Source organism: Lissotriton helveticus, chromosome 5_1 (assembly GCF_964261635.1).
Source record: "Lissotriton helveticus chromosome 5_1, aLisHel1.1, whole genome shotgun sequence".
In the NCBI taxonomy this organism is placed as follows: Eukaryota; Metazoa; Chordata; class Amphibia; order Caudata; family Salamandridae; genus Lissotriton; species Lissotriton helveticus.
Genome location: NC_136065.1, coordinates 2,079,888,510 through 2,079,909,984, shown reverse-complemented (window position 1 = coordinate 2,079,909,984; position 21,475 = coordinate 2,079,888,510). Strand labels below are relative to the sequence as shown.

Genomic DNA, 21,475 nt, shown 5'->3' with positions numbered 1-21,475 from the left:
TAAGACAGACTTAAGACAAAATCCTAACTTAAGTCTGTCTTACGTCTGTCTTAAGTTTGTCTTAAGTCTGTCTTAAGTTTGTCTTAAGTCAAACTTAAGACAACATCCTAACTTTACTACTACTAAATGCCTTCTGTGAATACCAAAAGTAGTAAGTTTAGGATTTTGTCTTAAGTTAGTTCTGTGAATCGGCCCCTCTTATCCTGGTACAGGACACCCGTGTATACTGGCTATGATTTGAGATTTGGAGTGCCTTTCATCATTCTTCATGGATACCTCTACTTGTGACTACAGTTGAGACTGGCCCCAGCCTTCGTATCAGTTGTTGATCCTTAAGTTAGTTAAAGAAGAGAGTACAAGAGCCATACTGTGATTTTACTCCTAGCAACAAGGGCTATCCAGGAAGACTCTTACCAGATCATTTGGAGTATGGCAGGCCAACTCTGTGCAGCTGGCCCGTCATATGTTTATGTTTTTTAGAGTCAAGCCTGCGAGAGCATGTGCTAGCTTCTCCAGGATTGGGGTATCTTTCATAGATTCACATGCTTGAATCATTCGCAGTTGTCGAAGTGGGAGTCCCACGGTACATAGAATAGCAATATAGCAATAGCATAGCTAAAAGCGCAATAGGAAGTATTGTAACATAGAAGTTAATAGGAAAAAAACTTGTCCAAATCATTAGATATGGTCCAAACTCCAGCCAATCAGGTGACAGCACCCTCTGGAACCTTCTCCTTAGAGGCTCAGGCTCTTAGATTTTCTACTGCACTTCGTCTTGGTCGTGTTTGCTGTGTGTTTATGATGGCCCCCAAGAACGTCCTCCCTTGAGAGGGGGTGAACTGAGATTTCTCCAGATTAATGAAAAGACCCAGTGACTGGAACAGAGACTGGCATATTAGAGTGTGTCTGGTTGCGACTGCGAACGACTGCGCCTCTATAAGGCAGTCGTCGAGGTAGGGAAATATTTGGACACCAGCTTGACGAAAATGTGCTGCCACCGGCGCCAAGACCTTGTAAACACTTGGGGCGCAGAGCGAAGGCCAAAGGGAAGGACCCTGAATTGGAAGTCTCTGCCAGCCACTCTGAAGCGCAGGAATTTTCTGTGTCTGGTTAGGATAGGGACATGTAAATAGGCATCTTGAAGGTCAAGTGTTGTTATGTAATCCTCCTGAGACAGTAATTGAAGCACTTCTTGGAGAGACAACATCTGGAAGGTTTGTTTGTTGAGGAATTTGTTGAGGGAACGAAGGTCTAGAACAGGGCGCCACTCCCCCGATTTTTTCTTGATGAAGAAGAATCTTGAATAGAAGCCTGCAGCCCTTTGTAGATTCGATACCAGTTTGATCGCTCCTTTCTTTAACATGATATTGATTTGGCATAAAAGTTCCTTCAGATGGGCCAGAGGAGGACCTCAAGGAGGAGAATTTGGAGGGAATTTAACAAATTCCAGAGTGTGTCCTCTGGACACTATGTCCAAAACCCCTCAATCTGTAGTTATTGCAGACCAATTAGAGAAGAAATGGGAGATCCGCCCTCCAACCTTGGTCGGATTGATGGGTAGAGTGATTGACAGGTGGCAGTTGTCAATGCTTTTTTGAGGAATTTCTGCCTCTGTAGGAGGATGTCCCTCTGTACTGCTTGTAAGAGGCAGCCGGCGGTTATCGAAACAACTGCTGTTGCTGGGAGGAGGAGTAACGCTGTTGACCCTGATAGGGTTGGTACTGCCGGTATTGGTTGTTGTAACCTCCCCGAAAAGAAGAGGAGGAACCACGACCCTTCGAACCACGAAAGGGCTGCTTCTTAAATTGTAGAATGCCGAGAGCACGTGCAGTGTCGGTATCTTTCTTTATTGCCTGGAGGGCGCAATCAATGTGCTGGCCAAAAAGTGATTCACCATCGTAAGGCATGGCAATAATCTTTGTTTGTATTTCCTGCCGAAAAGAAGTAACCCCAACCAGCTCTGATGTCGGAGGACTGCCGCTCCCACTAGTTGGCGAAAGCCTGTGGAGTCAAGTCAAGTCAAGTCAAAAGATTTGTATAGCGCGCTACATACCCAGAGGGTCTCAAGGCGCTTGAAGAAGGGTGGGGAGTTACTTGTCGAATATCCACGTTTTGAGTTGCTTTCTGAATGCTAGGTGGTTCTGAGTAAGGCGAAGGTGAGTGGGAAGTGAGTTCCAAGTTTTAGCTGCTAGGTAGGAGAAGGATCTACCTCCCATGGTGGTTTTGTTGATGCGAGGTACAGTGGCAAGGGCTTGGTTGGAGGATCGAAGCTGGCGGGAGGGGGTGTAGAAGGATAGTCGTGTGTTGAGGCATTCGGGTCCGATTTCGTAGAGTGCTTTGTGTGCGTGGGTTAGGAGCCGGAAAGTGATCCTCTTATTGATGGAGGAGACGTCCACTGCACAATCGATGTTCTCGGCGGAGATCCATTCTCCCTCCAGAAATATCTTTAAAGCTGAAATAGCTTTAAAGCGAGGCCTTGGGCAACATATCAATAAAGGGGGAAATGTCCGACCACATGTGCCTGTCCTAGCGGCCTAGGATAGCTAGAGAATTAACCGCCTGGACAGTAGTTGCCGCCATGGTGGAAAACTTCTTCCCAATGGAATCAAGACGTCTGCCATCTCGATCAGGAGGAGCCGACAATGGAGACAAGAGATTCCTGGCACGACGTTGTGCCGCCTGAGAGATAACCGAGTCCGGCTTCGGTTGACTAATAAGACAGGCTGGTGAATTATCCAGGGCCTTGTACTTCTTATCCAGGCGTGGCGGCCTGCAGGAATGGAGGCAGGGGTCTTCATGACCATCAAACCCTCCTGCCAGATGAAGTCGATGATCGGTATAACCCGGACTTGTTTCTGTGGCTGGTCTTTAAAATCATACAAGAAACAGTCTTCATCCTTGCTGACCATAGGAAGTTGGAACCTCTTAGCCGCTCTGTCCATTAGAACATGAAATCAACCTATATCAGCTGGTGGAGAGTCGACAGGAGTTGGAGTGGTAGGCGATGGAGTCTAGATCTGATAATTGTCCCACTCGGTAAGTAGGGATCTATCATCCAACTCCCCTTCTTCTCTGTCTTCGTCAGTGGTATGTGTGTCCTCCGGGTTGTGAGACATCGATGCCACTGGAGAAACTGAAGGGGGTGGCCTGATGATCGATGAAGGCGGAGGAATAGGCATCTGAGGAACAGATGAGGCCGACTCCGAGGGGGGGAATCAGCGGTAGTAGTCATCAAGCATATGTTGCACATTAGAAATGCGAGACATGGGCATCTGTGCAGTTGGATTCTCAAGTGGTGGTTGAGCTCTGGATAATAATCATACCCTTGGTCATCATCAATATCCTGGCACTTGATGAGAAGCTCAGAAGAGCTGCGAGCAGCACGGAACCTGTCATCCTCTTCTGAATCCTCCTCATCAGCCCCATATTCAAACAGCTCTGCAGGAAGATTTGGAGAAGCTTGAACTGGCAATAGACTATCCAAAGAAGACTGTCTACGTTGAAGTAGGGAAGCCTCCGTCACTCCTGAGGGCAGTAAAAGTGTTGCTGAAGACTTCAAGGGGACTAGAGACATCAAAGCTGGAGGCGGGACAAAAGATTCCACTAACGACGCTGCAGTTGTCGACGAGGAGCATCGTTGAAGTTCCGTATGTAAAGGCTTCTGTGCCTTCTACGAGGCAACCGTTGATGAGGCAACCGCTGACGAGGCAACCGTCGACGACCCAATCATCAACGAGGCAACCGTCGACGAGGCGGCTGTCGACGAGGCCTCCGTCGATGAAGCAGGCTGATCCTTGGAAGCCATCGACCGTCTCATCGATGAAGAGGTGTCCGTCGACGAATGACCAGAGACGGTGTGCTTCTTCTTTTTCGTCGACGACGAAGTTCAAGTTCAAGTTCGTGCATTTATAAAGCGCACTACTCACCCAGAGGGTCTCAAGGCACTGGAGGGAGGGGTTTATTGTTTATCGAATAGCCATGTTTTCAGTTCTTTTCTGAAGGAGATGTGATTCTGAGTAAGGCGGAGGTGGGTGGGGAGTGAGTTCCAGGTCTTGGCAGCCAGGAAGGAGAAGGATCTGCCACCCATGGTGGTTTTTCGGATGCGCGGGACTGCGGCGAGGGCTTGGTTGGATGATCTTAGTTGGCGGGTGGGATAGTAGAAGGACAGTCGGGTGTTGAGGCATTCGGGTCCTAGATTATAAAGGGCCTTGTGTGCGTGGGTAAGAAGGCGGAAAGTAATTCTTTTGTTGACGGGAAGCCAGTGGAGGTATTTTAAGTGACCGGTGATGTGCTCTCGGCGCGGGATGTCTAATATGAGTCTCGCTGATGCGTTTTGGATGCGCTGGAGCTTTTTCTGCAATTTTGTTGTGATTCCGGCGTAGAGTGTGTTGCCATAGTCCAGTCGACTCGTGACCAGTGCATGGGTGACAGTCTTTCTTGTTTCGAGGGGGATCCAGCGGAAGATCTTTTTGAGAATGCGAAGGACGTTGAAGCAGGAGGACGATACGGCGTTGACTTGTCTGGACATTGAGAGGGAGGAGTCTAGAATGAAGCCAAGGTTACGTGCATGGTCTGTGGGTGTGGGCGCAGATCCCAAAGCGGAAGGCCACCAGGAGTCGTCCCAAGCTGAGGGGGAGGATCCTAGGATGAGCACCTCCGTTTTCTCTGAGTTGAGTTTTAATCGGCTCTGTTTCATCCATTCGGCTACTTCTTTCATACCTTCGTGAAGGTTGTTTTTGGCGGTGTTGGGGTCTTTGGTGAGGGAAAGGATTAGCTGGGTGTCGTCGGCGTAGGAGATGATGTTGAGGTTGTGTTGACGTGCGATGGAGGCGAGGGGACTCATGTAGACGTTGAAGAGGGTGGGACTGAGTGAGGAGCCTTGAGGTACGCCGCAGATGACTTCGGTGGGCTCTGAGTAGAAAGGGGGGAGTCGGACTCTCTGGGTTCTCCCGGCAAGGAACGAGATGATCCAGTCCAAGGCTTTTCCTTGTATGCCGATGTTGTTGAGGCGTTGTATGAGGGTGTTGTGACAGACAGTGTCGAAGGCGGCGGAGAGGTCGAGTAGGATGAGGGCCACTGTTTCTCCGTTGTCCAGGAGTGCTCGGATGTCGTCGGTCGCCGCAATGAGGGCGGTTTCGGTGCTGTGTTTGGCTCGAAAGCCGTTCTGTGAGGGGTCCAGGGAGTTGTTGGATTCAAGGAAGGCTGCGAGTTGGCTATTGACGGCTTTCTCGATGACTTTGGCCGGGAAAGGGAGGAGGGAAATGGGTCGGTAGTTTTTCAGATCTGAGGGGTCTGCTGTTGGTTTTTTCAGAAGGGCGCTGAGTTCGGCGTGTTTCCATATTTCTGGAAAGGTGGCGGAGTTGAAGGAGCAGTTGATGACATCGCGGAGTTGGGGAGCGATGATGGAGTCAGCTTTGTTGAAGATGTAGTGGGGACAGGGGTCAGAAGGTGAGCCAGAGTGGATTGAGTTCATGAGGCGAATGGTGTCTTCAATGGTGATTGGGTTCCAGGAGTTGAGGTAGTTAGTTGGAGGGGTGGGATCTGAAGGGGGTGGGGTGGGTTGGTCATTGGGAGTATTCTTGAAGCTGTTGTGGATGTCGGCAGTTTTGTTGTAGAAGAAGGAGGATAGCGCATCGCAGAGGTCTTGGGAGTTGGTGATGTCGTTGGATGCTGCGGGAGGGTTGGTGAGTTCTTTGACGATATTGAAGAGTTCCTTGCTGTTATGAGAATTGTTGTCGAGACGGTCCTTAAATGCTGATTTCTTGGCAGATCGAATCAGTTGGTGGTGTTTGCGGGTGGCTGTCTTGAGGGAGGCCATGTTGTCTGAGGTTGGTTCTTTTCTCCAATTCTTCTCCAGGGTGCGGCATGTCTTCTTGGATTTTTTAAGGTCATCATTGAACCAGGGAGCCTTTTTGCTGGATGATTTCGACTGGTGTTTTTTCAGGGGTGCTAGTTCGTCCGCACTGTGGGTAATCCATTGCCTGAGGTTGGTGGCCGCTAGGTCTGGGTCCGTTGCTAGGGTGGGAGTGTTTTGGCTGAGTGATGTGAGGAGTTGGTCGGTGGTGATTTTGTTCCATTTTCTTCGGGGAATGGGTTGTGGACGGTTGTGGGTCAGGGTTGTTTTGTAGCTGAAGTGAACACAGCTGTGATCCGTCCAGTGGAGAGCTGTAGTGTGATCGAAGGAGATGTGCTTGCTGGAGGTGAAGATAGGGTCGAGCGTGTGTCCGGCTATGTGAGTGGGGGTGTCAACAAGTTGTTTTAGTCCGAGATTGGACAGGTTGTCCAGAAGGGTGGTGGTGTTGTTGTCGAGAATGTTGTCAAGGTGGTAGTTGAGGTCTCCTAGAAGAATGTAGTTCTCTGAGGCGAGGGCGTGCGGGCTGACGAAGTCAGTGATGTCGTCGCTGAATTGAGATCGGGTGCCTGGGGGCCTGTAAATGAGGGTTCCTCTAAGTGTGGTCCTGGGGTCGGTGTGGATCTGAAAGTGGAGGTGTTCGGCGGTTGCAAGATTGACGTCAGAGCTGGTTGTAATTTTGATGGTGTTTCTATGGACGATGGCGATGCCTCCTCCAGTTTGATCGGTGCGGTCTTTTCGAATGATCTTGTAAGTGTCCGGTATGGCTATGGCGATGTCGGGGGCAGAAGATGCATTCATCCATGTTTCAGTAAGGAAGGCGATGTCAGGTGACGCAGTGTCGATTAGGTCCCAGAGTTCGGTTGCATGTCTGTGGACCGATCGGGTGTTCAGTAGGATGCATTTCAAGTCGTTGGGTTCGGAGCTGTGTGTGGAGGAAGTGTGTTTGGTGAGGGTCCTGGGGCAGTTGAACTTACAGGAGAGGCAGGAGAATGGGCCGTGGGTACGTCCTGGGGTAGCTTCACAGCAAAGTGGGGAGCGTCCGGCATTGAGGGCGAGGAGAGTAGCGGCATTATAAGTTACTCTGGGGGGTTGGGAGCGGCGTAGAGCAGGGGGACGGGCGCTGGGCGCGGTCCAGGCGCGGACGGGCGTAGACGGGCTTACCTTTGGCGCACCTTCGGCGCGCATGGGGCTTGTCCGCTGCGCGCAAGAGCATCTGTCATAAATGGATAGTGGAGGGGGGAGGGGCGGGGGAGGGTCAGCTGGGAGGCGGGTGCGTGGTGGAGGGGACGGGCTCCGAGGAAGAATAACACCAAATGGCTAAGAAGCGAAACCGGAACCGGTTGGGGCCAACAAGAGTGGAAGCTTCGTGAGCAGAGGCACAAAAACAGTAAAATAATTAAATAATGCTATAATTACACAGTTCTAGCGAGCGTTATGCGAGGCTACTAAATTTAAATTGTAATCAGGCAGTGTAGGCGCTACTGATTGAGAGCAATACTAGCACGAGCAGCGCGCTCCAAAATGCAGGCAGCAGTACGATACCAAATGTAGCAGCGCGCTTCGGTATGTAGGCAGCAATCCGCTTCCAAAATGCAGTCAGCTGTGAGAGGAGTAAGCTTGGGTAATGGCGCTCTGTGGTCAGCAAAGTGATCGTAGCAGGGGCCAGTGGCTGCGGGGAGCGACCGCTTCTGACGGCGTCAGGACGGTCACAGGGAAATCAGGGACGGGGCGAGCTTACTGAGTCTGTGGGGGGGAGGGTCAGCTGGGAGGCGGGTGCGTGGTGGAGGGGACGGGCTCCGAGGAAGAATAACACCAAATGGCTAAGAAGCGAAACCGGAACCGGTTGGGGCCAACAAGAGTGGAAGCTTCGTGAGCAGAGGCACAAAAACAGTAAAATAATTAAATAATGCTATATTTACACAGTTCTAGCGAGCGTTATGCGAGGCTACTAAATTTAAATTGTAATCAGGCAGTGTAGGCGCTACTGATTGAGAGCAATACTAGCACGAGCAGCGCGCTCCAAAATGCAGGCAGCAGTACGATACCAAATGTAGCAGCGCGCTTCGGTATGTAGGCAGCAATCCGCTTCCAAAATGCAGTCAGCGGTGAGAGGAGCAAGCTTGGGTAATGGCGCTCTGTGGTCAGCAAAGTGATCGTAGCAGGGGCCAGTGGCTGCAGGGAGCGACCGCTTCTGACGGCGTCAGGACGTGAGGTGAAGTGAGGTTGGCAGTAGACGAGTGAGGCTTCACCGTCTCTGACACAAGCGTAGACGGAGAGGATGCCGACGAACAAATCATTGTAGGTCGAGGAGAAGAGAAGGAGGAAGTCGTCGTCGTTGTAGTGGTGACGGAAGACTAGGCCAACGAAGTAATCGACGACAAGCTTGTCGACGAGATACCAATTTCTTTAGGTAATAGTATCTCAGGAAGAGAATTAGACTGCTTGAGGCTTAGAAGCAGGTCTCAGAGGCGTAGAGGGCATATACTGACGCTTAGGAGGTGCAGGAGCCCCTTTTGAGGAGGAAGGCTGGTCTTCAAGTTTAGATGTGTGATGCTTCTTTAGCACCTTAGCCTTAGGAGATGCCATCTTTGCCTAACTAGCCCTCTTCTTAGAGGTGACAGTCCTGAGAGAGGAATCACTCTCAACATCTGATAAGGGATTATCCTTTGTCTTGAGCTTCTGCAGCCATAGGAGAAGACATCCCTCTCTGTCTCCTAAAGTCTTTTGATGAAAAATCCTGCAGATTTTACAATCTCTCATCTGGTGGTCAGGGGGGTGGCAGTGGATACACTTTTTGTGTGGGTCTTCAGAATGAAGCTGGAGGTTCCCACAAAATTCACAGTGTCTGAAGAGTGACCTCTTTGTAGTATACATAGTAGTGAAGATATTCTGAAGAATTTCTGAAGAAAAAAGTTGAAGTACTGAGCAGAGCTCAGACGGCATTTGTCTCAAACGAAAGACAACAGCGAATTTGCAAACTGGCAACTCATTTCGACAGTTCAAATCACTTCTGGGGATGCTGTCTTCCTGTATTCTCCTAATTCCCAACTGTCGCCTCAAAATGAGACCCTTACAGGAGGAACTCAACAAACAGTGACAACAAGTCTCAGGGCCATCCGATGATGTTGTCAACATCACATCTCGGATACGAAGAGCGTTGCTATGGTGGACTCACATACTAAATATCTCAGCAGGGCGTTCGTTTGTAGTGGACTGTGAGAAGTTGGCCTGGTATATGCTATCCACTAATTATAGTGGGCACCTTGCACCAGTCCAAACAGCCCCTTAGAGGTGATAGGTTAAAGACAACCTTTATTGAATGCTATCCTAGTGGTAGCTATGGAGAGCAGCCTTCAGGCTAAGTCTTGAAGGAATGTAAAGCAGTTTGTTTTACCAGACTATAATCTCTTGAATGACCAAATGAAAGGAGAACCACACCAGGTATATATATAAAATATATGTATTTATTCTAAACACACCCTACTAGTCTCTTTATGAGGCTAGAGGTAAAAGCACATACTTTACACTTAATATCACACAGTAAATTAGCACAATATACATTAAGCCCTAGGGGCGTACCAATCCATATATTAGGAAAGTGGTATAGGAACCACGATTTGACTAGACACAAGGCCTAGAGCCTGTAGAATCGCTTGACCCACAAGGAACTGTGAGAAGTTGGCCTGGCATATGATGTGCACTATTCTAGTTGGCACCTTGCACCAGTCCAAACGACCCTTATTGATGGTAGGTTTAAAGTCAACCTTATAGAAAGCTATCCTAGTGGTAGCTGTGGAGAGCAGCCTCCAGGCTAAGTCTTCAAAGGAATGTAAAGAAGCTTGTTTTACCAGTCTATAATCTCTTGAATGATCAAATGAAAGTGCACCACACAAGGTATATATCAAATATATATGTATTTATTCTAAACACAACAACTCTAGTCTCTTTATGAGGCTAGAGGCAAAAGTACAATACACACACTTTAAATAGCACACAGTAAACAGCACAGTATATGTTTTGCCCTAGGGGCCTCACAAACCATATACTAAAATAGTGGTATAAGAATGCCTAGGGCCTGTAGAACCGCTGGGGCAACCAGGAACCACCCAAGGTAGGGACGCAGGAGACCCACGGGGGACGCGTGCAGTGTCTAAACACAGCCGCAAATCACCATTGACTTTCAATGGAGAACGAACAAGTTACAATTTTAAAGATTAAGGACACTTAGCGGTGAACTACGATAAAACCCTTTTAGACTAGGACACTTCGTGAGTCAAGACTCACGTGAGCATCGGAGTACTCGTGTTACCTCACCCAGGGAAGCTGGGTGCATAGGTGTCCTTTTGTGTCTGGTTTCGTCGTCGATTCCAATGGAGAGCTGCGAAGAAGTGCTGCAGGCGACCAGAGGAAAAGTGTCCGAGTGGGTCCAAGGGTGGATTGGAGATGTGAAGAACCTGAAAACAGAGGGGACAGAGTCTGGGGCACTAGCCAGTGACCAGGATGGCGACAGGAAGTTGCCAGCCGATGTCGGGTGCTTTAAGGTGAAGGAGGTAAAGCTTGATTCTTCAACCACGAGGACCAAGAGGCCTCGACAGTGACCAAGAGCTGGATTCAAGCTATCCCACAAAGGATGTCGAGTGGTGCTGCAGCGTCGGAATCGGGCTAGGACCCAACAAGCCTTAGCAACAGCAACCCATGCAAGATGACAAGATTGGCTTTGGTGCAGACCAGCAAGGTCTGAGAGACTTACCCTTTGGAGGGGAGTCAGAGCACGTCTGGAGCAACCAGGAAATCTCATGAAACAAAGGATTGTCCACTAGTCAACAGACTACAGATCGGCAAGGAGCCTCAAGCGGAACTGCAAAGAGCTGGCCCACGGACCACTTGTGTAGTGTCGGCCTCTGAGCTTCAGTGCAAAAGGTGCTCTGGGCAGGGGCTTCAATTACCCCAATGCACAACTTCGGGAAGTAGGTGCAGCTGCAAACTTGCAGGATGTCCAGGAGTTCCGGTCCAACGTCTCTCGTGACAGCTACAGGTCTCAGCTCTGCTGGGGACTCGTGTCAGCCGTGGAGATGTCTGAAAGTCCATGTCCTGTATCATAGATTCTTTGGGATCCGGCGGGAGCCTTGAAAATGCAGACCAGCAAGATGCTTCTTTGGTGCCTGTTTGAACAGGCAGGTCACTCCTTGACCTCAAGGGAGATTTCTTCCGTCTTTCAGTCGATATGGAATGTTGAAGGTCCAAGATTTATCTTTCAGAGTTTCGTCCAGGGTAATCTAAAGTCCCATGGACTGGGTTCCTATACTTAAACTAAGTTTAGGGGTTGGACTAACTCTAGGGTCCCACCTATGGGAGGACCTAGGGACCCCTTCCCCTTTGTCCAGTTTCGCGCCAGAGCTAGGGCTGAGTGCCCCAGCAACCGTCTTGAACTTTGAAATGCATGGAGCACCTTATGTGCCCCAGGCAGGGTCTGAAAAGTATTAACGGAATGCAACCCACCCTGCCCCAATACACTAAAGCCTGTCTGGGGAGGTGCTGGCACCTCCCTGGACAGGAAACCTATTGTCCAGGCCTCCCCTGCCGGAGTTTCGTCCAGCAGCAGGAGGTCAGACTTGTGTCTGTGGCAGCAGCATCCATTTTGTGATGCTGGGGCTCTGATTAACTTCTACCGGGTTTACCAGTGTGTACATGTTTTCTCCCTCTAGAAGGGTGGAAGTATTCCAAAGTGTTTGACACCAAACACGACATGTTTTGATAAAGCCAAACCAAAGTTAGCATTATCTGCGAGGATTATAATTAGGCTTTCCTGTTTTCAGATTCTATTTTTGGTGAATTCTGGTGGGGTTTTTTCAGTGTTTTCAAGTGGTTTCAATACCTTAAAAACAGTGGTTATCAGTGGTTACACCTTTTTGCGCCATTAAAAACAACAGAAGCAGTGTTTTTCTGGTGTTTATGGAACTTTTTGCTTTTATTATTGCTTTCTTTCTGCACTGACAAGGCATGGTATATAGACTGTGTACGTACAGTGTAAATGAGGTCCATTTACAATTTCACAAATGAAACTTATTGTAGTACACCACACAATACTTCTTACTTCTTCAGTGAGTCTTTGGTCATGCACGCTCGCTCTTTCCTTCCCATATAAACTTTTATCTGTGAAAAGGCCCTCTCAACATTGACACTTGAGACAGGCAATGCCAAAATAGCAAGTATACAATTTGCTAACTCTGGCCACTGACATGGCCAGAGTTCCATGACAATACTGGTGCACCTAAAGATTGTGATTCTCTGCAACAGGTTCTGCAACATATTTGTTGACCTGGGCGCATATGCCCTCAGAGTTATTGAAGCGATCAAAAATGAGTTAGCACTTCTGAAACTCCGGAGAGAATTTCCCTTTACTGAAGAGATCTATAACTTGTGCAGACACAGTGAGGCTTCACTGACTTCAAATGCCATGGTTGGTGAAGGGCTATTTCTCATACTCATACATTGTAAAATAAAAGTTCCTGAATTGCTCCTCAACATTTCTTTGCTTACCAAGTGGCAAGCACTCTAACATGGAAGGTGTTGCAGTGCCAATGCGCCCGATTCACAGAACTAACTTAAGACAAAATCCTAAACTTACTATCCTTTTGGTATTCACAGAAGGTACTTACTCATTTCAGAAGTTAGGAGTCCTAACTTTAGGACTCCTAAATGCCTTCTGTGAATACCTAAAGTCTTAAAATTAGGATTTTACTCAGTTTCGGAGTAGTAAAGTTAGGACTCCTAACTTTAGGACTCCTAAATGCCTTCTGTGAATACCGAAAGTCTTAAAATTAGGATTTCTCTCAGTTTAGTAGTAGTAAAGTGAGGACTCCTAACTTTAGGACTCCCAAATGCCTTCTGTGAATACCAAAAGTCTTAAAACTAGGATTTTCTCAATTTAGTAGTAGTAAAGTTAGGACACCTAACTTTAGGACTCCTAAATGCCTTCTGTGAATACCGAAAGTGTTAAAATTACGATTTTTCTCTGTTTAGTAGTAGTAAAGTTAGGAGTCCTCACCCATCAGGTGTGCGGAGAAGACTGTTGGCTTGCATTCAAACATGAGGTTATATACATTTCAGTTCAACACATATAATCACTGTAAAATGAAAAACACCAGTTGGCCCTCGAGCTCCAGGGAAGGACCATATATGGCACACATGATTAGTTCAAAGCCTAACTATTTATTACTGGGAAGGTCAGGAGGGGTGACTCCCTTTCGTCTTGATGCCCGGGAGTGTAGGTACGGCGCCTCCAGGAATGCGCTTATCGCACCCAAAGCCAGATGCCACCTTGAGTCTCAAGACAGTCGAGCAGACAGCCTACGTTCAGCTGCTCCCAGTAATTCAGATGAACTGGGGCTTGACAACTGCCAGAGACTAACACGTGATCATAGCCAGTGTTCGAGCATAGATTCGAAAATTGCCTCTGTATGGTTCTCGGCCTACTCTGTTAGAAACAGATATGCAAGGAACGAATAAACGTTTTCCCCCTTGCAAGCACATATAAATATATATTTTTTTTAAGCAAAAGAGGGTACGTATAGATGCATCATGCTAACATATTATGGGTCAGATACTTCTTATGCATGGGAAATCTATTTTTTATCCCTCAGAACGGCCCTTTTAGCATGATGTAGCTAACTAAAACAGCTCAATCTTCAGATATTCCTTCATCAATCATCATTAAATCTTTGAGCTCCTGCTGAACTAACGGAGCCTTTACTGCTGCTGGGGATGGACTGGCCACGGAGGAGGTGAGTTTAGTTGCGCAATAAGAGCAACATACAGGTCCACATTGTACACAAAGGCAACACGTGAATATGATACCGGCTATACATGCCAGCACTATCAGAATTTTCCATCCCCAAGAAGACAACAGACCCCAGAACCAACCAGAGAGGGACCATGTACCTGTCTCTACATGTATTTCGGAAGCCAAACGATGTAGCTTCTGGATAGCCAAATGAACGGAGGGGGCGGAGTCAGGGATATAAACACAGCAAGAACTGCCGATCACACGGCATGCTCCTCCTTGATCTGCCAAGATAACCTCTAAAACCATACAATTCTGAAGCGAAAGAACCTGGTCGCTTGCAGCTCTACGGTTAGATTAGTCAATATTCCTGCATTAGAGTCAACTACTCTGGACAAACGCCGTACTTCTTTGCTGGGTATTATAGGCCCCCAAATGGGAAACACTCCTTTTACAATGTCGGTAAAATGCTGCAGTGGGGTATCTGTCTGATCTATATCGGTAGTATCTATCTCTCTTTTATTGCTCCTTATAAGCACACTTCATTTGTCTAAGCGGTGGTCCTTGTGATAATTAGAAGGGGCAATATATACTGGTGGGTACAGGAAAGACAGGTAGCAACTTCCAGCCCAACCTCGTGGAAGCCAAGTATAGGCATTTTCTCCACAAACAAAATGTACATTAGGAGGGGTTAACAATGGAGGGTTGCTAAAAGTACGCAACTGATAAGTGTAATTACATCGGCTTTCTCCTACTGATATGTACCCTACTCCCTGAACACAGAACGCAGAGGTACTATTTAGTATAGGCACTGGACTAGCCCTATCTTCAGTAATATTTCGGCCTTGAAAATGTCGAAAATACTGAGTGAAATTAAACTCAACAAAATCCAAAATCTCATTTTTCAACCAAGTGGAATTTTCATGCGTTGTATACATATTCATACATGCATTCCCTCTCCATTATTCCCCTCGGGGTCGAATCCCTGATGAACCTCAATATATGGTAAAATCATTTCATAATCCTTTTCCGAAAACCTTTGAGTGTCCACAGTGTAATGCATATACATCATTGAAAGTAATTTAAACCAAGCCTCACAACTCCCCAGATGAGACAAGGGTAGGGATATGAATAAGTCGTGCTTGTGCATAACAGATGGTAAAAGACCACAAACCCAACAATTTGTAGTATTGGTGGCACTGTGTGTTTGGTGAAGCATTTCAACAAATAAATTTTTCACATAAATCTGACAATGCCTTTCCTTATGTGGGGCTAAAGTATGAAACGCATGTTCCGGAGGTGGAGCAGTTGTTCCTAAAATAGTATGCTTAGGGTGGCAAAATTCTAAATAGATAAATACTCCCTTCAATGTGATTAGTAATATTCCTGTAATAACTATAAATGCAATTTTAACTTGTTGGGTCCAACTAGAAAAGACAGGCATGTATGCATGGAAATAACGCGGTACAAAAGGACGTTCCTCTTCAGGAACGAAACAAGCAAAGGGATACATGCTAACTAAAAGTCCAAAAAATAAACTCGGACGATGCAGTCCAACCTGCCAGAGGGTGCTTCTTTCCTGTGTCCGTTTAGAGCCTCACAGGCAGGCTCCTATCGTTCATCACAAATAATATCAAAGCAAGCTTCTCACGTTGGAGTTAGGTTCCCACACAACCCCTGAAGATAACACAACCTGGGCCTCTTCAAACAAGAAATTCAGTCTTTCTTTCTGAACAGAGCAAACAAATGTTCAAGACTCTCAGCGCGTTCAGTCCAGTATCTCGCTCAGTACCCCAGAAGCGCATCTAACAGACATTCATGGACCGGGTCTGTACCCTATCACTCAAGTCTCTCCCTACCTCCTACCATATTCACCTGGGATACCACGTTGTTTTCTGGGCCGCAGGTTGTATCGAGCATGGCAAGGCACTTCTTTTCTTTTTTTTAAGAACGTTTTATTGGTATTTCGTTGTTATACACGTTTATACATCAGTAAACAATAATAAATAATCATCTCCAGTTATAGTTAATCAGTACACATCACATTGCATTGCTTATACGACATCTGTCCCATCACAGCAATAGCACATTATATCAGGTGACATTGGTCTCCCAGTAACTCTCCCGCACCTGCATCTTCTAAACATATGTCCTGCATAGGCCACTCGACCCCTTCTCTGTTCAAGGGCTATCATCAGGGGTGGATGTCGTTTGTGGAGGTTCACAGATATTCCCCCGGGATTCATTCCACTTTCCCCATATTCTGGACCATTTTTTAGGGCATCCTCTGTGTGTGTAAACTGCTCTTTCAGCCACCATAGCAGCATCCATGTCACTTTCCCATTGCTGCTGTGTAGGTAACACCCCGGAGCCCCAGTTCTTGGCTATATTCCTTTAAGCGATTGTCGTCCCTAGCGTAGCCCAGTTATCTAGTATTATGGGTGTCTTTCATAGATTCACATGCCTGAATCATTCCCCGTCGTCGAGATGGGAGTCCCAGGTACATAGAAAAGTAATGTCCTATAGACATACATAGAGAAAAGTAGGCCTAAGGGCCTTGCCTTAGGAGCCTATCCATGTCCTTTTGTAAAAAGGACCAAATTCCAGAAGGTAGCCAATCAGCTACCACCTCCCTCTAGAACCTTCCTGTCAGGAGCCTCAGTCTCTCAGATTTTCTACTGCACGTTGTGCTAGGGAGTCCCCACCTGAGTTCTCCTCAGGTTTCCTAGTTTTATCTATTTTCCTCACAGAAATTGGAAATTTACTTCAAAACTCAACGAAGACATCGACGACGGTAAAAACATCGTCGTCGACGAAGACACTGGCGTCAAGCGCCCCATTGACGACAAAGACACCGTCGACGAGCACACCGTCGATGACGAGCACATCGTCGACGACGAAGACACCGTCGACGAGCACACCGTCGACGACGAAGACACCGTCGACGACCACACCATCATCGACGTGGCCGTCGACGAAGGTACCGTCGACGAGCTCACCATCGGCAATCGGAATTCAGTCGACGACGATACCGTCGACGAAGCCATCGACGACGACACCGTCGACGCTAATTGAAACAATCTGACTTGGTTCCACCCAAAAAGAGTACAAAAAATCCCATTACACCGGATTTAACGTCTCCAAGCAGGGTTAAAAAATTACCCCCATCCTGTCTCCTACAAGACGACGAATCGGACGATGACCAGTACGGTCAGGCCACCAGTCCCTCGGATCTCATAGTCAAGTGCCAAAGCACAGATGAAGATGGCGATGATGTGGTGTTTACAGAGGAGACTGTACATTCACAGGTACAGATGCAGGTCTCACCTATGGTGTGCCTTCCAGTATCTATAGTCTCGGACCTCCAGTACTTGATCCAAGACTACAAGAAGCGATTTCCTGAATCGTCAACGGAGAAAACACCAGTGTCATCTGGGCCGACCTCATCCCCAAGACCGAGACCATCACCTTTGGTGATCCGTCGGGAGAGAGAAACAGTTCAACATATCCCGTCTTCTGATGAGGAGGGCGAGGAACCAGAAGAAGGGGAAGTACGGGACGACCTGTCCGACCACAGGGATGATGAAGACTGCATCGCTCCATCTCCAGCCACACCAGAACCCACTACTTCGGACTTGCCGCCGGCAGACATTGGCGGATTCCACAATTTAGTGGAGCGAGCAGCCACGAGATTCCATATGACTATGGAATCCCATGAAACAGACTGTTTCCTATATGATTTTAAAGACCCAGTCAGAAAAACAATGAGATCAATTCCAATCATTGATCACATATGGGAACAAGGAAAGCAATTGATGCAGACACCAGCCTCGGTCTCCGCAATGGTACCCAGACTGGACAAGAAATATAAGGCACCAACAACAGCACCAGCATGCCTTACTGGACATCCAAAGCCAGATTCCGTGGTTACCCAGGCGGCTCAAAAGAACTCTAGAAATCCGTCCTCTCCATTGTCAGCACCACCAGACAAGGAAGGCAGGAAACTAGACGGTATTGGCAAACGCTTTTCAACCACGTAAGCCATGACCATCAAAGTAGCTAACGCCATTGCACTGCTAGGACGCTACAATAGGCAATTGTGGGAGGACATTGCCCCATATCTGACAGAACTGCCTGATAACCTGAAGGAGGAAGTTCAATCACTCCTTAAGGAGGGACAAACGTCAGCATCAGAGCTTATTGATTGTGCTGTAGATGTCGCGATGACCGGCTTCAGACAGCCAGCAGGTGCCGTGGTCTTGCGAAGACAAGGGTGGCTCAAGGCAACATCCTTTCGTCTAGAAGTACAAACTAAAGTACTCGAAATGCCCTACGACGGCCAACACCTCTTTGGGGAGAAAATAGACGAGGCCTTACAGACAATCAAAAAAGATACGGACACTGCACGAGCGCTTGGCACATTGCAGTACAAAAAACAGTCCTTTCGAGGGAACAGGGGTAAAGGTCAGCCCTCTTACAGAGGATCATACCAGGGCAAATCCTCATACTCATATACCCAAGGCCGATCGCAATACCAGCAGCGACAACAGCAACAAGGACGTCAGACCTCGTACGGGAGGTCTAACTACAGGGGAAAAAAATCAAAGGAAACCCACTGGCGGACGCCAATGACCGTTTCCGCCAGCCAGTCCTTCCACCATCTCGTTCTTTTAAAATTGGAGGAAAACTAACACACTTCCTCCACAATTGGAGATCAATAACAACAGATCGGTGGGTGCTCCAATTGATCCAATACAGACATTCATTGGAAATCAATTCAATTCCCCCGATAACTCCTCCTCGCAAAATCCAACACAGGCACTTAAGATTACTCCTTCAAGAAATCTCTTCAATGTTAAAGAAAGGAGCAATAGAGCGAGTACCATCAGCTCACAAAGGGAGGGGATTTTATTCCCGCTTCTTTCTAATACAACAGAAACGGAAAAAATGGACGCCCATCCTAGATCTCAGGGCACTCAATACTTTCTTGAAGAGTCAATCGTTTCGGATGGTGACCATCCAAGAGATCTTAGGATCACTAGAGGAAGGAGAATTTATGACGTCTTCAGACCTAAAAGACGCATATTATCACATCCCAATTCACAAACGCCACAGAAAATTCCTCAGATTCGCAGTAGCGGGTCAACATTACCAATTCTGTGTCCTCCCATTTGGCCTCAAATCGGCACCTCGAATTTTCACCAAGTGCCTCTCCCCTGTGGCAGCTTTCCTACGACAGCATGGACACTTTGGGGCAGATTTATGAGGCCCTTGCGCCTCTGTGCGCTGCAATTGCGTCACTTAATTTGACGCAACGGCGGCGCAAACAATGCGCCCTATTTACAACGTGACGCATCTTGGAGATGCGTCACGTTGGAAAGCTCTGCGCCATAAGGAGGCGTTCCTGCGCAGGGGGGGGGGCGTTCCTGCGCAGGAACGCCTCCTAAAAGTGGCTGAGTGAAATCTATGAGATTTCACTCAGCCACTTTCTACGGCAATTCCTTACGCCTGCTTGAAGCAGGCGTAAGGGTGACGCACCATGCATTGTAGGGGTGGCCCCTGTGCATTGCAGGAGTCATGTCGCACTTGCGACATGACTCCAGCAATGCGCCGCCCGTACGCCGAAAGATGCGTCACGCATCTTCCCTGCCTTGCACCATGGTGCGCCGCATTGTAAATGCGGCGCACCATGGGTGGCGGAGCTGTGGCGCACTGTGGCGCACATTAACTGGCGCATCCCTGGGGATGCGCCAGTTAAAATAAATCTGCCCCCAAGTCTTCCCCTACCTGGACGACTGGCTGGTGAAAGCACCATCTATAACAGGCGCAGCAGAGTCTTCCAACGCCTGTCTCAAACTTTTCCAGCAACTGGGCTTGACGCTCAATCACGAGAAGTCTACCTTACAGCTTTCCAAAGTCCTTACCTTTCTTGAGGCAACCTTGAATACGGAATGTTCAAAAGCATTCCCCTCTCAAGAGAGAAAACACAAGCTGATTGCTCTGGCCACTGCAGTGGCTTCAAAGAAAACACTACAGGTCCGTACTTTCAAATTCCTGCTCGAGATGATGTCCTCGTGTATCCTGCTTATTCCACACTGTCGGCTCAGGATGCGACCTCTGCAAGAGGCATTGACCAGGCAGTGGACTCGGAGCACGGCCTCTTTCGAGGATCACATCGTGATTACTCAACAAATTATCAAGGCCTTGCTCTGGTGGAGGACGCCCAAGAAACTCTCTCAAGGGCTCTCATTCCTGCTACCTGCAACTCCACACGTCATAACTACAGATGCCTCTCTAGAAGGATGGGTAGTGGTCCTTCAAGAGTTCCAGATCAGCGGCAAGTGGACGGACCAGGAAAGACAGCTCCATATCAACCTCTTAGAGCTGAGAGCAGTTTTCCTGTCTCTCCAGGCCTCCAGGTAGTGGTCCTTCAAGAGTTCCAGATCAGCGGCAAGTGGACGGACCAGGAAAGACAGCTCCATATCAACCTCTTAGAGCTGAGAGCAGTTTTCCTGTCTCTCCAGGCCTTCCTCCCGCGCATCACAAACTCATCAGTGCTTGTCAGAACAGACAACACCACGACTATGCACTACTTGAACAAGCAGGGAGGGACGCGTTCCCTAACACTATCTCGCGAATTGCAGAAAATCTGGAACTGGCTAGTGCTCCACAATATCACGCTGACAGCAGACTATGTCCCAGGCAAGGACAATGTCATAGCAGATGCTCTAAGCAGACAGAGATCCCTGTCCCACGAATGGGAACTCGATCAGACAGTGCTGAATCGCATCTTCTCAGAATGGGGCAGTCCGGAGATCGACCTCTTTGCCACCAGGAAGAACGCCAAATGCCGCAACTTCGCAAGTTGGCGTCCCCAAGTGCGCTCCCTCGGAAATGCATTTTCCATTGCCTGGTGCGACGTGTTTGCATACGCATTTCCGCCATTTCCCCTCATACCAAGAGTCCTTCGGAAAATGAAAGCGGAGCGATGCACACTGATTCTGATTGCCCCGTTCTGGCCGAGGCAGCATTGGTTCACGGACTCCATCGCCTCTCAGTCCAAACACCAATCAGTTTGGGCCAACATCCATCCCTACTCACGATGTCCAACGGCCAGGTACTGCTCCCGAATCTGAAATCTCTCAGATTATCAGCTTGGCTCCTGAGTACCGAGAATTCTACCAACTAGACATTCCGCAAGAGTGCAAGGATGTCCTCGCAAAAGCAAGAGCAGACAGCACAAACAAGACCTATTCCTTAAAATGGAAACGCTTTTGCATTTGGTGTAAGGACAAAGGTGTCCATCCTTTCCAGGTTACTCCAGAACAGCTATTACCATATCTGTTACACCTGGCACAATCGGGACTTGCGCATGCCTCTATCAGAGTTCATCTGGCAGCAATTTCCCGGTTTACGAGAACGTCAAAAGGGCCCTCTCTCTGGTCCCACAGGTTGATAAAGCAATTCCTTAAGGGGCTCTACAGATCCTTCCCTCGACCAAGAAGAGTTCCACCAACATGGCATCTCAATGTGGTACTCAATCAATTCATGAAACACCCTTTCAAACCAATCCATAGGGCGGATGTCAAATATATATCCTGGAAGACAGCCCTTCTACTAGCTTTGACCTCAGCTAGACGGGTCAGCGAACTACGGGCTCTTTCCATTCAAGATCCTTTCATGCAGTTCAAAGAAGATAGAGTGATTCTAAGAACTAATCCTCGATTTATTCCTAAGGTCCAGTCGGACTTCCATTTAAATGAGCCCTTAGTCCTCTGATCATTCTTCCCAAATCCCAGTAATGCAGCTGAAAGATCCCTGCATTCCTTGGACCTGAA

General features: G+C 48.0%; 1 protein-coding gene across 7 annotated transcripts in view; it reads left to right on the top strand.

Annotated features, from left to right (window-relative positions):
* Positions 1-21,475, top strand: part of MSH5 (mutS homolog 5) — a 1,532,005-nt gene that overhangs the window by 706,642 nt on the left and 803,888 nt on the right. The window lies entirely within an intron of this gene.